Raw genomic sequence first — 7,950 nt, 5'->3', positions numbered from 1 at the left:
GTCGACAACCCAGGTTCACAACTCTCCCTTGATTACACATGTATTAGCATACTAATGACCTACAGAGGCTTATATTTCTGGCTCAGTTCACCAGTCAGTTTAAAACTGAAGAAGCCTTTCGGATGAGAGGTGAAACATCTTCAAGTACTTCAACCAAGTCCAGTTGCCTTTTGGGTTAAGCTTTGAATTACCATGACCTGGAAGACTGAGAACATTCACAGACTTGGCGGTCTGAAATGTATTTTGTACAGTAGACTTCATGTGGATGTTCATGAAGACTGTATTCCCTGATAGCAGAGGCCCCTTCAGCAGGATAATGTGCCCTGCCAAACTGCAAAAATGGTTCAGGACTAGTTTGAGGAGCACAACAAGGAATGTTACAGAAGAGCTACAATCCGTAGAGCGAAGCCAAATCTCTGCAGCAGGCCCACTTGTCCACTCACCTCTCCGTCTGGCTGTGGCAGCTGCGCCCGCCTGGCCGATAAGATTGCAGAGCTGGAAGGAAGAATCTCATGGACACCATAGCCTTCAGTCCAGCACATGCAAAAACCACTCTCTGAGTGCATGATGCCACGGCTCACTGTCATGCTGCTGTTGCTCCTCCTCCGGCCACCGACCCTGACGACTCCTGGTCACGGCTCGGGGCTAAGCCGAAATCCCTGGCCAGCTCCACTCCATCCCATCCCGAACCCTGGTCTCTGGTCGGTGCTCGCAGCAGTAGAGGGTGCCACGTTTCTCATGCACCTCCTCGCCATAACATCCATCTTGAGAATAAATATGATATCCTTGGCATGCACGATTTCCCTCTCCTGGCTGCGGGCTCCAATCCTCCTCCTCCCTCCCGCGAATCGCCCTCCGCCCCTGCCGCTTCCGTTCTGTCCACCCGACACTGCTGAGCGCTCCTACCACACCAGGACTCGCCGCTCTATACCACATTACACACCAGCGCCACAGCGAGCTCCGGCCACGCTCTCTGTCCGTCCCTCGCCCTCCCCTCCTCCGCCAGCAATGACAAACTCTCCTGCATTGTCAACTCCTTCTCCTTGTCCCCTTTTCTCCCCGACTACGTTGATTGTGGGGGATTCCATAATCAGGAACATTCGTTTCTTTAACGCTGCAACCCATTGTTTCCCTGGAGCTACGGTCCCCGACATCCTCCTGAAACTTCCATGTCTGCTGCGCACTCTCCCTGCCTCCATCCAAAGAATTATAATCCATGTGGAAATAAACGACACTGCCTTTCAACAGTCTGAACTGACAAAAAATGATTTAAAAAAAACTTTTTAACTTTTTAAAAAGCGCTGGGAAATCTGCTTTTATCAGCGGTCCAACTTCCACACTTGGTCGTGGATCACAGCGTTTTAACAGAATCCTCAGTCTACACACCTGGCTCCAGTCCGCCTGCAGGGCTCACCACATTGGCTTCATTGACAATTTTAATTTGTTTTGGGAACGCTACTCCTTTTATAAAAGTGATGGTATCCACCACAAAAAGAGTGGCAGCCGCACGCTAGCGGCTATTTTACAGCACGTGATACAGGCATATCAACGTGACTGACTATTTACTCTCTGCGCATGCACCCCCCCCTCTTCCTCTACATCACCACCCCATAGCACTGTTCACTGTGAGAGTGCCCCCGACTGGCCGCACCTGTCATTGCCTCCCTCAGCTCCCGGTCACCCAATCCTCTCCTCGGTAACACACAGGCTGTCCCGTCCCCAACGCACTATTAAAGCTGATAATAAGAACAGCCTCATCCAGATCCAACCCAGTTATGCTCATAAAGGCTCCCGGCGCAAGTTTATTTATAATTCCACCTCTGCCAATTCCATTCCATCCCTGTGGACTCAGCAACGCACCTCTGCTTCCTCATTACTACGCTGCAATAAACAGCATGTGAATCCAGCCAACCTCCGTACCCTACCCAAATCCTCCCATCCCATAAATAAAAAACACAGTATAAAAACTTGCTCTGTTCAACACTTGGTCACTTAGCAACAAAAGTCTCATCCTCAATGAATTCATCACTGACAATAACCTGGATTTTCTTCACACTCAACCAAACAACCCCCAATGGTTACTGCTTCCTTTCAAAGCACGCCCAGACAGCCAAGGTGGCGGAATTGCTGCCCTCCACCGCCAACATTTCAAAACCAGCCTCGCCACTATCCTTTCCCCATCCTCATTTGAACACCTGACCCTCAAACTCTCTGGCCCTAAACCCCTTGTCATTTCAATAATATACCGCCCCCCCCAAACATAATCCTGTCTTTCTTTCCGACCTCTCTGATTTTCTCACTCAGCTCTGCTCCATCTCACCCTCCATCCTGCTGCTGGGTGATTTCAACATCCACATTGACTCCACGGATTGCAAATTAGCCTTAAAATTTCTGGACATACTTAAATGCTTCAACCTCACCCAACATATCAACTTCCCCACCCATAACCATGGCCACATTCTTGACCTGGTCTGCTCCACCGGTATTACCATCAACCACCTCTCCAGCTCTGACCTCACCATCTCGGACCAAATAGCCATCAACATGAACATTGACATCCCCATTCCAAAGCCCAAACACATCCGCACTGGAAAAATGTCCACCCTCACCTCCCCCATGAGCACCTCCCCCACTGACCTGGTCAACATCTACAATAACTCACTATCCTCCTGTCTTGACCAGCTTGCGCCCCTCAAAACCAGAACAGTCTTATTCACCCACACTGCTCCCTGGTACACCCCTGAACTCCCGGAAACGACAACTAGAAAACCGGCCTCACTGTACACACCCTAGCATATAAAGACTACATACAACAATACAAACACGCCCTCAACACTGCCCACTCCACCTACTACTCTTCCCTCATTCATTCTGGCTCCGCTAACCCCAAGACATTATTCTCCACAATCAACAAACTTTTCAAACCCGTGGACAACTCCACCCACTTCTTTACAGCTGACAAATGCAACTCATTTATGTCATTTTACCAAACAAAAATTGACTTAATCTACAACTTGCCACTTCAAGCTTCCCCCCCTTAATCCTGATCCTAATCCTGATCCTGACTCTGCTACTCCCCGTCTTACAGATGGCTCACTCTCCCAATTCTCCCTGATCTCTCTCTTTGAACTTCACAAATCACTATCTGCCATGAGGACTTCCACCTGCGACCAGGACCCCATCTCCACCCCCTTAGTCAAAGCCTGCCTTCCTGCTCTCCTCCCCCTCATCCACTCTGTAATCAACTCCTCCCTGTCTACCGTCTCTGTCCCCCCTGCCCTTAAACTCGCCTCTGTCCCACCCCTCCTCAAAAAACCTGGCATCGACCCTGACATCCCCAACAATTACTGACCCATCTCCAACCTCCCATTTCTGTCGAAAATACTTGAACACACCATTTAGAACCGGCTTCAGAACACATCACAGCACAGAGACTGCCCTTCTCAAAGTTACCAACGACCTCCTCCTCTCCTCCGACACCCACTCCCTTAATATCCTCATCCTTCTCGACCTTACTGCAGCCTTCGACACCATTAATCACGCTATTCTTCTCACCCGCCTTGAATCTTCCCTCAGCATCAATAGAACTGCCCTCTCCTGGTTCAAATCATACCTCTCCAACCACCACCAGTTTATCAGCATCAACAAATCCACCCCTAAAACAGTCCCTCTCTCATAAGGCATCACCCAAGGCTCGGTGCTCGGTCCCCTCCTCTTCATCCTGTATATGCTCCCCCTTGGTCACATCCTACGCCGCCATGGACTCCACTTTCACTGTTACGCCGACGACACCCAGCTCTACATCTCCACCAAATCCATCACTGCTGCAACTCACTCCACCATCCCAGACTGCATTACAGACGTCAAAACCTGGATGCAAGCAAACTTTCTCAAACTCAACAGCACAACACAAATCAGAAATCCTCATCATCGGTCCAAAATCACTCATCTCATCCTGCCCCGACTTCACCCTTCGTATTGATGGCTCCACTGTTCCTGCGTCCACCCACATCCGCAACCTTGGTGTCATTTTCGACCAATCTCTCACATTTGAACCTCACGTCAACTACATCACCAAAACTGCCTTCTTCCACCTCAAAAACATTGCCCGTCTTCGCCCCTCCCTCACCTTCTCAGCTGCTGAAACACTGCTTCATCACCTCACGACTGGACTATTGCAATAGCATTCTTAATGGCACATCCTCCACAATCCTTATTAAGCTCCAGTACATCCAAAACTCTGCCGCCCGTCTGCTCACCCACTGTCGCACCAGAGAAAACATCACCCCTGTCCTACAACACCTCCACTGGCTTCCCATCAAATTTTGTATACAATTCAAAATCCTACTTATCACCTACAAGGCCCTTCACAATCTTGCCCCCTCCTACCTCACCGACCTCTTTCTCCAATACATCCCCACCCGCAACCTAAGATCGACTGATGCCAACCTCCTCACCCCTCTCACCCGAACCAAATACGGGACCTGGGGGGACAGAGCCTTTTCCACTGCTGCCCCCTCCCTCTGGAACTCTCTCCCCCGACACCTCAGAACCTCTCCCTCTCTTCCTTCCTTTAAAACCACACTCAAAATCCACCTATTTAAATCTGCTTTTAACCAATGACCTGTTATTTGTGCATTGTATATGTTCTTAATGTATTTAATGTATTTGCTATTGTTGCTTCTGTTCTTTCTTTTATGTAAAGTGCCTTTCAGTACCTTTTATAGCGCTATATAAATAAAATGTTTTATTATTATTATTATTATTATTATTATTATACAAGTTAATTTGTCATTATAGCTGCTTGTACCATATATTTTGGATAATAATATTAAAATGTTACTTCTGACCAGCTTACAAATCCTGTGTCCTCTGTCAGAGCCTCAGAGAAGGATGCCGCTCTAAACTGTACAAAAATGACTTCATCTCTTCTTTTTTATAAATCAAAAAGCCTCCAAATGCAAAATACAGTGTGGTATCATCTGGATACATCTTGTTTAATCTCTTCAACTAGGCTGTCACTTTGCATCAAACAGAAAACAACCACAGAAAAAAAAGTTCCATTCAACTAGCCAATCACATCTTCCGTTTCCTTTAATGGAAAAGTCTGTGCAAGGCATGACACCCTGTCGTAAGACCTGCTTCGTTGTCTTTCAACACCAGGTCGTCGTCACATATGGACGGGCTGCATATTTTTCTGCTCATTCTCCAAGGTACGTTTACATAACATTATTTAAAATCAGATTGTTATAAATACAGATATTTCATGCCTACCATGCAGTAACTCTGCTTTGTGGTTGTGTTTGTATTACAGGAGTTGGTTCCTTAAGTCATGATTGGATCTCCAGACCAGCGTTGGAGGTGTCAGTCAGACCAGGAGACAACATCACTCTCTACTGTGACTGCAAAACATCAACTGGAGTATTCATAGTTTGGTACAGAAACTGCTCTCATGAGAACCAGCCTCCTCTCGTCCTGGAACTAAATCTTGGTGAATTGCTATATACCAGTGAGGCTACAGGCATTCTGAATCCTCTCCCTCGTTTCCACTTTGTGAAGAACCAGTCCTCTGAATCCTACGACCTGCTGATTATGAACATCACTGATTCTGATGAAGGTCTCTACTACTGTGGAACTGGGGAGAACAAGGTGTTGGACAAGGAAACAATCACTGAGGAAAAGGTTTACAGCTACGGCAACATAACAACAAGGGTCCTATTCAGTAAGTATGCTGTTAGAATTGTCTCTGTCTCTGTGTGACTGTGGTTTCAGTAAATGTAATCATTTGAATTAATGACCGTCACGCATGAGAAAAATGTGCCTAGATATCAACAATATGCACGTTTATAACAACTTTTTGTGGAACATTCAATTCCACATCATTGGTATTGATATTTTAACACCTTCCACAGACATGTGACACCTGGTTGCAATATTTCTTTCACCATTCAGCAACAAAAGGGGGCAAAGATATCAATGGGAATGCAGCAGCAGTTTATTTTCTTCACATCTCTTGTATCAGAGCAATACTCTTAGATTCAGTTAAGTGACACAACTTTGTGTTTGTCCAGACTCCAGTGAGCCTCACGGCCCGATTACGCAAGACTGTGGTGTGTGCTGGATGCTGCTGTTCTCTCTGTGTCCGGCCTTTGCTGTTCTCTCCTCTCTCTTATCATCTGTTCTGGTGTATCACCTCTGTCAGAAAGCAGGTACCTGTTTATTTATCTAGTGCTTCTTTTACCGGTGTTGGTTGTCATGGTTAACGATGCTTTGTCCGTGTCATGTCCGCAGATAGGGAACCTAAAGCCGATGGGAAAAGACCTGACGGAAGACAGAATAAGGTAATTTAAAGCTGGATGTTTTTTATATGTATCATTTTCAAGCAGACATTTTGAATTACCAGTTTAAAGTGAGACTAATGTTATCTATAATTGGTAGATGGCATTTGGTGTTCACGGGGTAGGACCCTGTTATAGTGCTTGTTGTCTCGCTGGAATAGCTCGCTGGTACACCTTAATGCACACGCATTGACTAAATATTGTCAATTTCTGTATATCAAATCTTAGGATGAAGATGTGTGTTATGCTGCTCTGGACATCCGTCAGACATCACAGAGACCAAAGAAGAACCAAAGACAAACACAGAGTTCAGACTCCAGCACCTATTCTACCACCAACACTTGTAGAATTTAAGAGTGAAATGTGCACAGCAAGTTACACACACTTAAGAAATGTTGGTGCAGTTTTGTTAGTGCAGATAATACTTCAATGTAAATTTTCTTCCAACCCGGTTCTGACAATAACATTGATGATAAGCATTATAAAATAGTTTTTAAAAACACAAGAATGTTAAAAAATGTGATAATAAACTCAAAGTTTTGCTCTGAAAAATAATATCAGTAGTTGATGAACAGTGCTGTTACAGCAAATAAAGATAGATGTGTGTGTGTGTGTGTGTGTGTGTGTGTGTGTGTGTGTGTGTGTGTGTTCTGATAATTGCACCCGAATTGTGTTTCATTGCCAAATCACACGAAAGCTAAGTATACTCCACTTCAAACCTACAACATCTACAACACACAACAGAAAATGAAGTTGACCACAATCACATTTTGTTTCCCATGTGATCATGTCCGCAGGAAACAGCCCCTCACGCAGACTGACTGAAGTTGAATAAGAAGCCTTGATGAGGCAGCCTCATAATCCTTTAGATGTTTAATTAAATATGTCAAATGTATGATACTACATTACAATGTTGTGTTATTTAAAATGGTTATATCTTTGTTTTCTGTTCACACAGTTCGGTGTTTGTACATATTGTTCTTGCCTGTAGTGTTAGTGTTTACAGGATTTCTCTTCATGACTTAAAAATTCTCAATAAAATAATCTAGATAAAACATTAGTGTGTTGTTATTGAGTCAAAATTACAGTAGCTCAAGTTTATTTATGGACACAAACAATTTCTCCTTTAGCTGATGTAATACAAACTGCCCTGACTATACAGTATCAAACACGTGCAGTGACCATATAGAGTTCACATTAAAGCTAACCAAGGACATCATGTTGTCTGTGAGATCAGGGAGGCTCACAGGAAACCCACAGTGACAAACAGACCCTCATACGGCTACAGAGCTCAACATGCAGGCCGACTGAAGCTGCAGCTTAGTGGCTTGATGAAGGTGTTGGTGCACAACATCACTGTGTTCACTGTTTATCAGGGGAAACTAAACATCTAGATCAAACCACCACACATGCTGAGTCTGATGTGAAGCAGGGAGACAGGTTTCTGTTTTAATCACAGATACTAATATTACTGAATTCATCTTAAACCAACATTAACTTTTTTTAAAGGGGCAGTCACGGTTCTGTTGATCTGATGAATGAGTCCAAGTTAGTAACTTTCCTGGCTGAAAATAGCTGTGTCTGGTTGTCATGCTAATGAGAGAGAACTAAA

General features: G+C 45.0%; 1 long non-coding RNA gene across 1 annotated transcript; it reads left to right on the top strand.

Moving 5' to 3' along the window:
* The first annotated feature begins 6,145 nt into the window (after positions 1–6,145).
* On the top strand, positions 6,146–7,349 carry LOC138595393 (uncharacterized). The gene is made up of 3 exons (XR_011308468.1): positions 6,146–6,209; positions 6,292–6,341; positions 6,567–7,349. It is a non-coding gene; the product is annotated as an uncharacterized lncRNA (long non-coding RNA).
* Positions 7,350–7,950: the final 601 nt, after the last annotated feature.

The sequence above is a fragment of the Semicossyphus pulcher genome, unplaced genomic scaffold (genome assembly GCF_022749685.1).
Source record: "Semicossyphus pulcher isolate SPU_LCO1_2020_fin unplaced genomic scaffold, fSemPul1.0.p SCAF_17, whole genome shotgun sequence".
Lineage (NCBI taxonomy): Eukaryota > Metazoa > Chordata > Actinopteri > Labriformes > Labridae > Semicossyphus > Semicossyphus pulcher.
This window is presented reverse-complemented; position numbering and strand designations above follow the sequence as displayed.